This window comes from Lissotriton vulgaris, chromosome 7 (genome assembly GCF_964263255.1).
Source record: "Lissotriton vulgaris chromosome 7, aLisVul1.2, whole genome shotgun sequence".
NCBI lineage: Eukaryota > Metazoa > Chordata > Amphibia > Caudata > Salamandridae > Lissotriton > Lissotriton vulgaris.
This window is the reverse complement of record NC_141695.1, coordinates 1,129,319,801-1,129,334,871: the sequence shown is the minus strand read 5'-3', so window position 1 is coordinate 1,129,334,871 and position 15,071 is coordinate 1,129,319,801.

Below are 15,071 nucleotides of genomic sequence, written 5' to 3'. Positions count from 1 at the left end.
AAATGGGGCTATCAGCTCCACATGTGGAGCTTCTAAAGTGTGGATTGACCTGCCCCTAGTTGTAAAAACCTCCTCCTATTTATTTATTTAGTGTTTTATAGGGCGCGAACCAGATCCGTGAGGGTATCAGAGCGCTTTACCATGGTATCAGGTGGGATACAGGACAAAGGGGGGGAGGAGAGCCAAGGGATAGGGAAACAAATAGATACAGTATATGGCAAGACAAACAATCATACTATCTGACTACCTTATGGGATAGGAGCAAAACGATACAATAAGCTAGAAAAGCAGTCTCATCACCCTGGAGGTTTGTTCGGAAGTGCAGGGTGGGTAACATAAGGGGAGGAGGCCAAGGGATAATGTCATAACAAATAGGTAAAGTCAGGTTACGAAGGTGATTGTACAGTGAACATTAGGAGAGGAATTTGCCAATTAGGAAAGTTTTGGTCTCCTTTTTGAAGTGAGCTAGAGACGGTATTCTTCTGATGGCGGGTGGGAGTGAGTTCCATATTCTTGGGGCGGCCCCAGAGAAAGCCCGATTGTACGTTCTATTTTTTTTAAGCGTGCAGGTTGGAGCAAAAGGGCTCTGGCGGACCAGGAGTTTCTGGCTCCTCCGGAAAACACAAGTTTCTGTGCGAGAAAATCAGGGGACTTGAAATGGAGAGCCTTGTGGGTGGTGCAAGCCAGCTTAAATTGGATTCTGGCCTCAAGAGGAAACCGGTTCAGAGCTTTAAGCTGAAGACTTGTTTTTTTTAGTAGCCCCATTAGTCCCTAAGGGCATTATTTTGAGAGTGACAGTGCGGGACCGCCCCGCTCCCGCACTACCAAACCCATGTTTGAACCGCCAGCCAGATTAGGAGTTTTTTCGTGTCTGGCGGGCTGTTCTCTGGCATCCCCACGACGGCACCTATAAAATACTCACCACAACACGAAGGTCAAAATAAGTGCCTGCACGGCATGGACTGTTGAAATCCATGCCGTGCAAGTACTGGGGTGCATGCACACAGGGGGCACAACATATGCCCCCCTACATGCACCCCATGGCACAGAGGTACAAGTGGGCCTTGTAGGGCCCCTTTTGTTTCCTCTCCGCCACACTTATCATGGTGGTCGTATTGCCATAAAAAGTGTGGCAGTGAAGAAACTTGTGATTTGCTTGGCAGGACCGTGGCGACCCCACCAAACATACTACGGCCTCAAGGCTGCTGTGCCACTGCCAGGGATCTCTGACAATAAAGAGTGCAGACATTACAGTAACTACACCTGAGTGTAGAATATTTTTTTCGATACAGCCTATTAAAGGAAAATATGCATATGTATATTTATATGTGTGTATACTAACTTCTACAGCTAGGTGTAGTTAATCATTTAGTTGCTATTCATTGCACCCCTATGTGTAGACTTGCATGTCTCCATCTTCTCAATGAGAGGTTGGAGTTTCCTTTAAATATCAACATAATTTCATTACTTTAACATTAGTTCCTACAGGGTGATATTCTATTTCATTTCCTTCACTGTTTTCTATGGATATGTGCTGCAGTACCTGTGAGTGCCAATGTGTGCTGACTGACTTACTCCAAGGATAGGCTGGAGTACAGTTATACCTGTTTGAACACCTTTATGACTGTAATAACTTTAGAGGCGGTTGTCTCACACTTTTGTGGGTGTGTGTTTGTATTCTTTCATGTCCCTCTGTACACCACTCCTTAAAATTCCCTAGCCCCCTCCCATTAAGTATGCCCTATTTTCCATCTACTCCCACCTTGTCCCGTCCACATTCACTACTGAAATGTATGCATACAGTAGCGGCTCGTAGTGGAAGTGCTGCGGGCGGTGAGGTGGGGCGGGAAGGGGAGGGGCAGCGTGGGGGGTAGTAAACTACGGCATACAGCCGAACAGAGGTTAGTAAACAAATAAATAAATAAAACAAATTTCATTGCGCGTACTGCTTTGCCAAATGCGAAGCAGTGCATACGCCCCCTCTTCTTAAAAGATCAAAATATATGAAAATGAGCAAAAACCCACTCAGTGGCTTTCAACTGATTTTCCCTGCCACCGTGTAATATTTGCTCCTCACCGGGTGTCTTTGTGATGGGATCTGATATCGCGTGTCACATGGTGGCAGGTATGAGTTGGCAGGTCTGCCTCTAGCCTGCACAGCACACATGCCATGGAAGTGTGAATGTAGAAGTGCCTTCTGTGTGTCAGGTTCATTGATGCAGTGCTGTAAGGGAGTATTTTACACAGTGGATAAGTGGCTGAGCCAAACAGATCAAGAGAGGAGCAAAAGTGCAAGGCTGATTGAATTTATTTATTCTCTATTATGTACTTATTGTTTGTATGTGTGAGTCAGGAATACACCCACTCGAAACAGTGTGACAATGGTATCACCAGATCACATCAGATATGAATGGTACTGCTAATATTTCTCTCCCTCCTGCATAGTTGTGTGATTTCCTAGACTTAACCTAGACTAAGAAGAGTCCATTCTAGAGTAGTTGGTAGAAGGAAGCCTAGTGGCTGCAGAGCCCCATAACAAAAGATTAGAGTCATAAATTAAGAACCTTTATGTACCCTCCACATTCATGGATGTAACTCAGTACTTTAGTAAATGCAATACATAGAAAAAAAATAATGACAGGGTTTTTTTTATGGAAGAGATGCTCTCTCAGTACTGCAATAGGCAAGGAGGTATGCATACAACTGGTTAGAGGGCACCTGGATGACTGTTATTATAGTAGGGGTTAAATGATATAAAATATGTTACATGGTTGAGTTATTGACACCAGCAATGATGACTTGAATGTATTATTTTGAGGTCGTGCTGCGAGCTGATTTGTAGGCCCCAAGTGGTGTGTTGAAATAACTGATTTATTCCAAAACCTTTCTAGTGCTCCGCCTTGATGTTTTATTGGTTGAAGGGTATCTGTTGAGTAGTTAATTGTCTTCAAGGAATTAGGCTTGTCAGTGGACAAGGGGCCATGAGTATCTAACACACAAGTTGCTGTATTTTTAAGATGTTTTTGCATTCCCTCAGGTGCCTGCAAAAAGGAGTCAGGTAAGTCCATAAGCACGTAGGTGGAGTCAGCATGTTAAAGGTGTCTGTGCAATGAGGTATTCTGGACAGAGGAAAGATTAGGGGGCATATTACCAATGAGTAGCGATATTTATCGCTAACTAGGCTTTGCAAAGATTTTTTTATCGCTAAGCATCGCCGGAAATTATCGCTGAGATAACTTGCTATTAGCAATGTTTATCTCCAAAGCGATATTTTTTCCGGCGATAGCGTGAATATCGCTGAGAATACAGCGATATTCACGCATTAGCGACAAAATGCTCTTAGCAATGTTATCCACCTCCCATTGGATAACAAGGCTAAAAACTGGTCTGAGCAGGCGTTAGTTTTTGGCGATAGCAGGAATATTTCCATCGCTACGCCCGCCTTGCTAATAGGCGATAGCGACGTTAGCGACTGCTTTCAGTCGCTAACAGGTTGGGTACGCCCACTTTGCATGTCATTAGCGATAAATATCGCTGACATGCAACGCGGGCCCCAAACCGCTCGCTATCGCCTAAAAGCTGTCGCTAACATCAGTTAGCGACAGCTTGCTAATGAAGCGATAGAATTATCGCCGCTTAGCGGCCAAAAACAGCTGCTAAACCGGCGATAATTGCCTCTCGCCCCTCCTTGGTAATATGCCCCCATGTTTCTTACTGAATTTGCTCTTGATCAAAATGTTATTTAAACTGTGTTCAGACCTAGTTAGATGCTGGGAGCTGATAAGATAGATTTCAGAATTATGAAAAATAGTAGGCAGAATTAATGCCCTCCTGGGTGAGTCCAATGTTTAACTGTAAGTTGTAAGTATCATCTGCCTACATATGCAATGATTGGGAGACAATGTCAGCCGACAGCAGTGTGCCAGTAATAATGTACTTGACTGGCAGTAAAATGTTAACATGGGAGCCATGGGCCCTAGTGTAATTAAGGAAATCGAGCCCACACATAATAACTGAACACCACTTAAGACCCCCTAGCTCACCATAATGCCCTCCACACCCCTCCTCTTTGACTTCCTTCCTCCATTTGTTATTTCTTCAGCAACATGATCATTTTAAACAGTGCTGTCTTCCCCATCAGCGACAACTGGTGCTTTCTTCAGTGTTCCACGCCTGTCTTGTAATCCTCAAGTATTTTCTCCATATTATTACCTATAAACACTGCCAGGTCTCTCATGATGTATATTCTGAGCTAGCTAAAAGCTGCCTCCACTGTGTCCTATGAGGGTATGTTGGATTACCTGAGAGTGGCCATGTGAGGTGCTAGACTTACTCATTTGCAACAATTTTGTGGCAATTTAGACTGTATTTACTTTACTTACTTTACTTTACCTTGTCAAGCGCCAGGACGCTCCTTCGCTGGAGCAGCTGTGCGCTGAATAAATACTCCTAACATAACATAACATAACAAAGGGGTATTTTGTGAATAGCAATAGGCTTACTTTTTCAGCGGTGGGTGTTTGGATTAGCATGAACCTCCCTAACCCCATCCTATTTTGCAGTAGATATGCCCCACTGTCCCACCTCTCACCCTGGTCCCTTCAACATTAATTACTATGGTCCTCATTACAGGGCTCGAATCGGGGTACCACGTGGGTGGACTGCGTCCCCCCACCTATTTTACTAGGAGCTTGATTACTTAAGGAAATGGAGCCACAAATTCACTCTTTGGCCTCTCTGGGGCGAGATCAGAGCTCATTCAGAACACTGCTCACCCGTTGGCTTCTCTGATGCATTTGCATCTAAGGGGTAAGTGAGGGGAGGCAATGAGTCTGATGGTGGAAGTAACCTTTCGTAATGTAACTTGCTGTCATGACGTCAGCGTCCTCCCACTTCTTTTTTAGGACTTGTGCCCTCCCTCCACACACCTAAGTAACAGATAACAGGGGAACTGATAACTCTAGGGGTGGAGAAATCAGCCCCATTGACAGTTGGACTCAGAAAGTCCACTAAGAAATGAGTGATTAGCAGGTTAATTCCTCATTTTGGGCCAGACTTTCACCTGGATATTTTTTATCCTTTTAGCAGTGGAAATTTCTGGGTGGAAGTTAAGAGATCTGCAGTATTTCCAAAGAACTCATAAATCAAATGGACCCGGTAACTGCTATTACTGGCCCTCATCAGAATTAAGAGACTACTCAGAATGAGGGCCCTAGTAGTAAAGTTACATGTGTGAAGCTCTCCCCATTTAAAAATAGGAGGGATGACGGTGGAGAGTTTCACTAGTAGATCTGTGAATTGGATTTTGCAGTAACTAAGTAGTAGTACTGTAGTTCTACTTTAAGTACAGCGTTGTTCTACCAAAATATCAAATCAAAAATATCATGGATCACAAATATCGTGGTTAGAATATTGTTCAGTCAAAAATACCATGGGACTAAATAACAAAGTAAAGAACAACATGTTGTAGGTATTTGATATCGTTTTTTTAAATGTAGTTGTATATATTATTGTTTTAGTTAATATAATTGTCTAAAATATTGTTTTAACTAGTTTGAGTAATATTAGTTACTTTATTTTATACATAATTTATTTTACAATAATATTTGTGTTTAATTGGTTTTAATAAAATGTTTACGTTTTCAATTGATATTCTATAATTTAATTAAATAATCTTTATTCAGTAGTGGGTTGCTGGGTTTGTAAGGGATTAGGGTGGAACGATTTTTAAAACTTACATGTTTGTTTTTAATGTATTCACTTTTCTAATTGATAATTATCTAAATTAATTACTTGATTACATTTTCTTTTTAAACTTTGTTGTGGATTATTTAATTAATTTTCGACTGATTAATTGGTCCCAATATTCAATAAATAACTTGTGTTAATTCTACTGTTACTAATTATTTTAATTTTCATTGGTTCACTTAGTAATTAATATAATCATTTTTCATGTACTCAATTTAAACATTGTCATTTAGCATTTTATAGAATTATTTATTTAATTGTTATTACTTTTATTGTGTTTTGTGTTCATCTTTAGGGTAGAAGAGAGAAGTGTTTCATTTAAAATAGGCATACTACTTTCTTATGTGATTTTTTATTTGTATTATTGAATTGGAAGTTTAAAGTTCTATTCATTTTATTTGTTTCATAGTTAATTAAATAATTATGTTTAACTATATTTCATTAATTTAATTTTTTGGATCTGTATTTGAATGCTTTATTTTGTAAAATAAATAGGAGTGGAATAATATATCTGAACACTCCAACGTCCAACACTTTCCTTACTTTTGTTTACATTGGCATTGGAGTGAGAATAGTAAATGCGACTACTCCAAAGTCCAAGACTATCCATACAATTGCTCAGATTGGATTGGGCATAGTAACTCTAACCCCTCCAAAGTACATCACTTTTCCTACTTTTGCTAATATTGGCATGGCAATAGTAAATCTGACCACTCTAAAATCTACCAATGCATACATTGGAGTGGAAACAGTAAATCTAATACCTCTAAAGTCCAACACATTACCTAAGTTTGCATAGATTGGAGAAGGGATTTCAAACACTTTCCCTGCTGTTGCTCACATTAGTGTGTGAATACTAAAGCTAGACCTTCTAAAATCCAACACTTTCCTCATTGTTGTTTGGATTGGAGTGGGAATAGTAACTCTAACTCCGCCGAAGTCCAACACTTTCCCCACTGTTGCGAAGGATGGAGAGGGAAAAATAAATCTGATACCTGCAAACTGAAAAACTTTCTCTACTGATGCTTAGATTGGAGTCCAAATGGTAATTGTGTCTGCTTCAAAGCTTATATTGGAGTGTGAATAGTAATCCTGACTCCTTCAAAGTCCAACACTTTCCTTCTTATGCCTTAGTTTGGATTGTTGTTTTATTTTCTATTGTGTTAAAATATTTTTTAATTGTTTATGAAATAAAATATTTTGCAATTTTTTACTTTATGTTTCATTTTTTTGGAATATTGTTTATATAATTTGCTATGTAGGTTTGTTTTACATGTAGATATAGGTATATTTAAATCTATACATATATAAATCTATACATATTCACATATAAATATATATGGTAATTACTTTTGTCTAATTGTTATTTTGAATAATAATGCAATGTATTCTTTATTCATTTTTCATTTGTTAGTAAAATTTTTGTATTTATTTTTTATTATATTATTATTTTAAACTTTCATATCTAATTCGAATTATATATAATGGTGTCTATTAAAAATTCAATATACTTACCTGCTTTTTGATGATACTCTTGTCCACAACCTTTTCAAACCGATCTTTTTGTAATTTGTACACTTCAACACAAACACAATATTTTAGTTCTGGAACTTTGTTTCGCAATATTAATATATTGCAACTTTTCTGTTCCCAATATTTTCTCATACAATCCATACTACAAAGTGGAGCTTGTCAATAGGTCCCTATAAGTTGCCATAAATTGCAAACGTGCATCACTGTTTTTAGCACTTGATTCGTAAACTGAGAACGCTTCAATTTTGGTTTCTTGGCATAATTCTTGTCAGTGCCAGACTCTGCTCCTAAAACTAACTTGAGGCCCTGGCACTTATTTTTTTTAAAACATTTTTATTACAATTTAAACACTGGTGAAGAGGTGACAAATCATCACCATTGTACCCCTTAGCACAGAAAAAGACATTGAACTGTTCAGTGCAGTATAATATAAGTCCCCTGAGTCTCCCACATCTCACAGATATTCATTGGTTTTGGGCTCAATGGGGGCTCCCTGAATGGATGTAGCTTCCAAAAGGGTTGGGGTCCCCTGTGCTGCAGGGTCTGCAGGGGCCTATGTTATGCTCCTGATATTAATTTTCTGTTACTTTGAAAACTTGTGATTAATTCTATACTGTAATACGATTTTTGGTTAGTAAATAAAGGGACTATATATGGTGACTAAACCAACTAGTATCAAGGTGCAAAAAGGCTGTAATTTTTATCTAAGTTACAATACCGTACTAAGCCTCCTGAGCAAATGTTGAGCTATTTGCTTAAACTGTTGAAAAATAAATCTGTACACTATTTTAGGAAACATAATTTTAGAGCCCACGTATTACACATTGTAACACTTAGTACTCTGAGTGAAAGACGGAGCCTTTGATATTTTATTGAACAATTTTTCTTTCTCTTGACATATCTCCCACACACTAATGCCAAATAATTATCTTGAAAATGAACATCCGGTTTGGATGCTTTTGTATGTATCCTGATTCATTCCTTTACTGTTTTTTTTGACGTTTTCAATATCAACAGCGCATTCTTTTTTTCAGGTGTTGTGTGCCAGCAAGCTGTGCAGACAGCATGGCGTCAAGGCAGCCACTACAAAGTGCCCGTTAATTACCAAAAACAATACTTTGTAATAATGGAAAGAGCGAAAGTAATGCATCTCCCAGCTGCTAAGGTATTTGCCTCGGGGAATCTCAATTAGCCAGCTTCGAAATTAATAAAGTTGTGGGGACGAAGCTGTGGGGACGAAGGAAAAACGTAAAGGTAGAAATAAAATGTATAGGGAGGCCGAAGTGAAGGTGGCAAAAGCTGCCTTTCGGATTTCACAATGTAACCTATTTACAGCACCTAATTGCCTTATTTCACGTCCTTTACAGCATTAAAAGCTAGCAAACTTAAACTTAACAAGGCAGGGAAATGAAGTTACTACTTTCCTAACGCATTCATCAATCTTACCTAAAAACCAATTACGCTGTGGTTTGTAGAAGACTCATTTGGGGCCCAGTTGTGCAAGAGCGGTTGACAACAGGTGGAACGCTGGCGAAGCACAGGTTTCTAAGCCAACCAAGCATAGTGCATGGCAAAGACATTAGGGACTATCCTCAAAGTGCATTTTGTACGACACAACGTAGTACTGCAGCTGGACTACTCACAGACCTACTGGAGAGCATCTCCGCCTCTCCTATTTTTGTTGTGCAGAGATCTCTGTATATATATGACTGATGCTCTATTAATGTCTGGCTTTGGGGTATGGGCCTGAAGAAAAAGGATAGGCAGCCAAGCCAGTGAATTTTCGGGAGGCATAGTCACACAATTTACAGTAAAAAAAAAAAATCATCACATGATAGCTTCATAAGCATGTGTGTATTTTTACATTCATTAATTCAACAAGCAGTTAGCATGCAAATATATACGTGAGAATTAATTGGCATTGTTAGTATTGATGCAGAAATCATTGTCCAATCAAACCCACTTCAAATGTTCTAAAGTTGCTGCGCCAGGGCCTTCAGCTCTCCAAACAAAGCAGGGTGCGCCACTCTAAAAGCGTGACACATCATTGGTTGCACCCAGCCGCGACCCGTGGAGGGAGTTCCGGTGGGGCAGAAAGGCGGGGCGGGGGATGGTGGGGGGTGCTAAAAACCGGAATATGGATAATTGGAGGTAAGTAAACAATTTAATAAATAAAACGAATTTCGTAGCACGCCCTGCATTGCAAAATGCGATGCAGCGAGAGGTTCCTTCAGCAGCAGTGTGTCCAGGAGGAGATTCCTACTACTACTGTGGAAGAGGTCTTTTACAAATAATGGTTCGAAGGGAAACGACCTCAGGACATATTGTCAGTACGATGGATTTTTTGTCAATGGACACTTACATGATGAACGATGAATTCCATCGATTAGGTAGCCATTTAACCAATGAGGGGCTGTGGTCACCCAAAAAGGTAGGTACACCTTAGTTTCCTAGACCGTTGTCCATGACGGACACATTAGTCATCCACCATGTTTGGTCCTCCTACAAAACACCATCATTGTCACCATAGGGCAGAGGTCTTCAATCTGTGGGGCGGACCCCCAGGGGAGCCCTGGAGCCCTGGGTCATGCATTTCCAGGCCTCACTTCTGCCTGGAATTTAAAACATGCTCTTCTTTTTGAAAACCGGGAAACGTTGTTAAAATGCTACAGCTGAAGTTAATTGTCTCCTGTGCTGTGAAACCAAGAGGCTGGCCTGGGCCTGAAACAATCCTTCGTGACAGGATGTCTGCTTACCTGAATCAAATGCAAATGTGTATTTTGAGGTAATCTACAAATGTAAATGGTGCTTGGGAGCGGTTCTGGCTTTAATTGCTTTGTGATGGCAAAGATATTTTGTTTTAGTGGTAGCAAGAAGAGGTAGCAAGTGGCCTGTGAAGTGCATGCTTTTAACTGCTTAGTACCTCTGAGGAGGTGTTAGCCCCTTCGATGCTGATGACGGCCCCCAGCCGTCATGCACTACAGTGGGCGTGTGCTGATGACGGCTAGGGGCCGTCATAAACCTGCCCAATCGCGATTCTGCCGCACAGGCGCAGAATTGCGGACGCGCCCAAGGGGTTAAAGGGACAGTTATGCAAAAAAAATTACATTACTTATGGTCTGGTATTACTAAAATCTACACTGGAAGCTCCATTATACTCTTAAACTATTTGCACAGTTTGTAGCAGTCTACCTTATAATGTGTGTAAAACAAGAATAAAATAATGACTTACACTTTCACAGTGCTTTCTGTCACAAGCTGTGACCTCGTAGTACTAAAAATCCACAAGTCAGTGTTCCCCACTGCACCAACCAAATTTAAGGCCAGACTTACAAGGAACTGACACATCTGCATAGATGCGTCAGTTTCCTTGCACCAGTGCCTAATGTCCTTGCACAACATTGATGCTCTGTATTTACAATGCAGTGCTCCATGACACAAAGATTAACTGATGCGTCAGAAGTACTGACGCTTCTGTTGGCACAAAAGTGACGCATCGGTGGAATTGCTCATAAAAGTGACACAACTCCAGCAATGTGCCACAACAGATAGGTGAGTCTCACACAAAAAGCCCTGCATCATCCATTACCCATGGTCTGAGCAGGCGTAGAGATTTTCATGGCTTTTTGCATGGGAATGCCTAGCCTGCACACATTATACCTGGTGCAGGTATAATGTGATGCAGGGCTTTACAACGTGACACATCTCCCTAGTGTAGTTCCTATATTCCCAATAGGCTCTGCACATTGGAATAGTATATACTATAGATTTGACATAGGACTGAGGTCTACTAGGTCTCTATCGAATATACTAGACTTAATTGTGAGTGCTAGCTAGCTCAGAGATCACTAGAAACTTTCTTGAATACACAAGAAGTTATTAGTTTCTGATAACCGCATAAACATGACAACTGTGTTTCCCAAGAATAAGAAATCAATCTCTAGAGTCGCGGAAACAATAGATAGCTATTTCACTCAGTCAATCGTGCATGCTTCGTTTCACCAGAGGTGCAGAGAAATAGAGAGACGGGCGTTTTCTATAAAAGTATTTATTGAACAGTCTTCTTTCTCAAGCATAAGAAATGAACTGCTACAATCGCAATACTTAGCATGAAGTAAAATGTGTACAGTAAAAAGAGTATTACAATGTAATATTGTAATAGCATGGTATGGTTTCTAAGCCACAGATAAATACATACAATACATACATTCATAAATAAAGACTAAAAGTACTTCACTGGTGCTTCTAAAATATGCCTAGCCCGGTGTACCTAACCTAGGTCTAGCACAAGGGAAGAAGTAAGTGAGGTGTAGCTTAAGTTTAGTATTTCTTTTGCCAAGAATCTATTCCAAGAATTCTCCAAGGCTCTAATCAGCTCCGTACCTTGGTTTTAGAATGAAGGCGGTCTTGTATCTCTCTCTTAGGACTCGATTTCCCAGCAACCCGCAAGGGTAGCCTGGAAACACTGGAGCTGTATTTCTCGGCAGGAGAAAAGACAGCGCCTCTCTCAGTGCGTCAGTTGGAGGGTCGGCTTCCTTCGGCACTTGCTGCTGCGAGCTGCGTCGAGCAAGTAGATAGTCGAACTGCTCCAAACCACTGTGTGTTTGTGGCAAATGTGGGCATATTTATACCTTGAAGGTGCCGAGTTTGACGTAAGGTTGGACATAATAACGTCATCAAAGACTCAGTTCTTTGAAAACGCCATGAGTTCTTGGATAAATCAATATTCAAGCTTGGGGAAGTCCCTGACTGCTGAAGGCGGGTTTTTCCAAGAAATCGTTGTGGATTCTCGGAACTAGTGGAAGTAGCCATGCCGTATTTGGACTGCATAGGCTAAGTCTAAATATGGTTATGATTTCTATGCCTATATAAGGGTGATTTACACCTATATATGGGCATGAATCTGGAAAATTCCACAGGGGTCCTAAATTCATATACAACAGCATAACATTGTAAATTGCCAAATTGATTGCGTCGCCGTTGCGTAAAAAAAAGTGATGCAATTGTGGCGCAAAAAGACACAAGGGGCTTGTAAATCTGCCCCAAACTTCTGTGGCTCTCTGGATACAGACACAGACCTCTGCAGTGCATTAACTAATAGAGGTTTCCTAATGTACTACAGTGCATTTCCTAATGAGTAACAACTTTTTAAAATGTATTTTTCATTTAAGCTAGCCATAATTTTATATGTAGCTACCTGATGGTGAAAGACCTAAAAAACTAGCAAAATATTTTGGGGCTGATGTATGAGAGGCTTGAGCCGCAAGAGCATATTTTTTTTAAAGCTCCGGCAGCACAAGCCTCGCAATCGTATCTATGAAGTGGTGCAAAGTCACCCTGCATGGCTATGAGTGCCCTCATACATATGGAGTAAGCAAAGCAGCACAAGTCGCTGCCTAGCCTTAGTCTGTCAAGTAGGAGTTCCATGGGCATTGTGGTGGGTGTTCCCATGCAACACCCATGGATTATGACACTGCCCCAGATTTACCAAACCATGTACACCTGGGGCAGTGCCAAAACCTTACTCTTCCCCAGCAGGCGTAAAGAGGAGACATGTTTTCATGTCTCCTCTTATTTGTTCCTCCTTCCATGTGTGCTGCATTCTGCAGCTCACATAGAAAGAGGAAAACCCCTCTCGGGGCACCTTCCTGCAAAAAAAACAATCCTGTCTACATTGGCGCTAGGCAGCAATTTGTGCCTCAACGCAGGGGGAAAGGACAGGAATGCACTATATTTCATAAATAAGTGCATTCCTGCCCTTTCACATTGGCGTAGGCCTGCAGCAAGAAGACTTGCGGCGCAGCCCTAGGCCAATTCCTTATATATGAGGCCTATTGATTTTAGCCACACCTTTGAACACGCACCCATGCTCAATGATCTTTCATTTGATAAACACTGTTTAATATTATTTCCCCACTGTAAAAATGATTTGCTGCGGGAATTTGGGGCTTACATCGTTGTCGTTAGTTGTCAATGATGAGGAGTACCAAGTTCTAGAAATTTTTGTCAGGAGGGGGTCCTTACGCCTAAAATATTTTGACAGGGGGCTCTCGGCATCAACAAGTTTAAAGACCTCTGCCATAGGGTATGCCTGACAATATGACAAACTGTTGGTAGGTTATAGGCGGAATCATATGTCATCCATTGCATTTCTTCCGTTAGTCTCCATTAAAATGAATACAGCTACACCATCTACCATGTAATTTCGGAAATGTAAGTTTGATGGAAGTTTAAAAAAGTATTAAATAATGTTTAAAACATTGTTTTATTATGCAGAAATGATATAAAGGTATATAATATATTTATTGTATTTAAAAATGTAAACATAGGCAATTTTAAATTTAGTTTATTTAAATAAAATAATATTGTTACTTACATCGCATTTAATCCCTTGGCTGCAGGGCACATTCCCCTGCTGTGCTGGGGGGAGAGGGGGGGGCGCGCACAGCGCCCCGGTGCTCATGACGAGCTCAGCTCGTCATGAGCCATGGTTCTCGTGTGCTCATGACGAGCTGAGCTCGTCATGACCACACCCGTTTCCATGGAACGCTCAGCACAGCAGGGGAATTAGAGCCGCGTGCAAGCGTTCCAACGGTCATGACGAGCTCAGCTCGTCATGAGAACATGAGAACCGTGGCTCATCATGAGCATGGGAGGGGTTAAAAAGTGTTTGAGTGTGTTTTTAAATATAGGTTACTTAAGAGAGATTCAAACTAAACCAATCATTTATTTTGTCATTTGCAAAATAGGTTGTTTTTTAGAAATCTTTTTATTGCATTTGTACATTTTGAGCATGAATTTGCATATGCTGACTGACCCAGCCAAACATTATGTCATATTCTGGATACACAAGATACACAGAAAATGGAAGCAATATGAGCTTGTCAAGACAATTTAGTCTTACTTTTAACAGCAAAATGCCTACAGAAAGACTCATCCAACTTTTTCGGGAGCAAAGTCTGTGTTTCTAATACCCCTTGAGCTCCCCTTCATTGTGGTGCCGGTTTCTAATAATAAATACTCTCACACTCCTGGGAGCCTTCCTACCATTGCCAGCGATTGCAGATCTGGTTGAATTTCCCCTTACCTTGTAAATAGATTCTTCGGCCTTCATGCACCATACTACATGCCGAGAACAGATGTCTCTCCTTGGTGATGCTTCCGAGCTCCATACCTTGACTACATCATGCTTTGCCACGATTACAGGGGTATTGCAGAATAAAACATCATATTTCGATAATGTTTGTTCTTTCCATATCGCCATCAGAGCCAACTCGTTCCCAATGCTCTGGAGAGATATTGTGCCTGTTTCTAAATTTGAGGGCAATATTAGTAATGCCTGTATTAGAGATACTTTTGGGCACAGTTCCTCAAGCACCTTTGACTAGCAATCCGACCAATTCTGTGTAGTTTGGTGTTGGTTAAGTACATTCTATGCAGGATTTTGAGCTAAATCAAACAGAAGCCTGCACCAATCATAGCCTTTTGCAGACATTTGTAGGCCTCTGCCCAGTCTTACAAACCTCCAGATGTATTTTCCAACACTCCCTAGTGCTAGCAGCAGTTTCTGCCAGTTGTGTATCAATGTCCATGACATTTGTGAAATGTGTGTTTGCGAAGCGGGGCAGCCAAAAGTCTATATTCCTGTGTGGACTCGTCCACTAGCTAATCAGGTAGAAATTTATATTTGAACAGGGCATGCTTCAATGAGATATAACGGAAGTACTGTTAATCAGACATCTGAAGGTAAGCAAAGGACAGCAGACCCTGTAGGCACCATCAGCCTTATT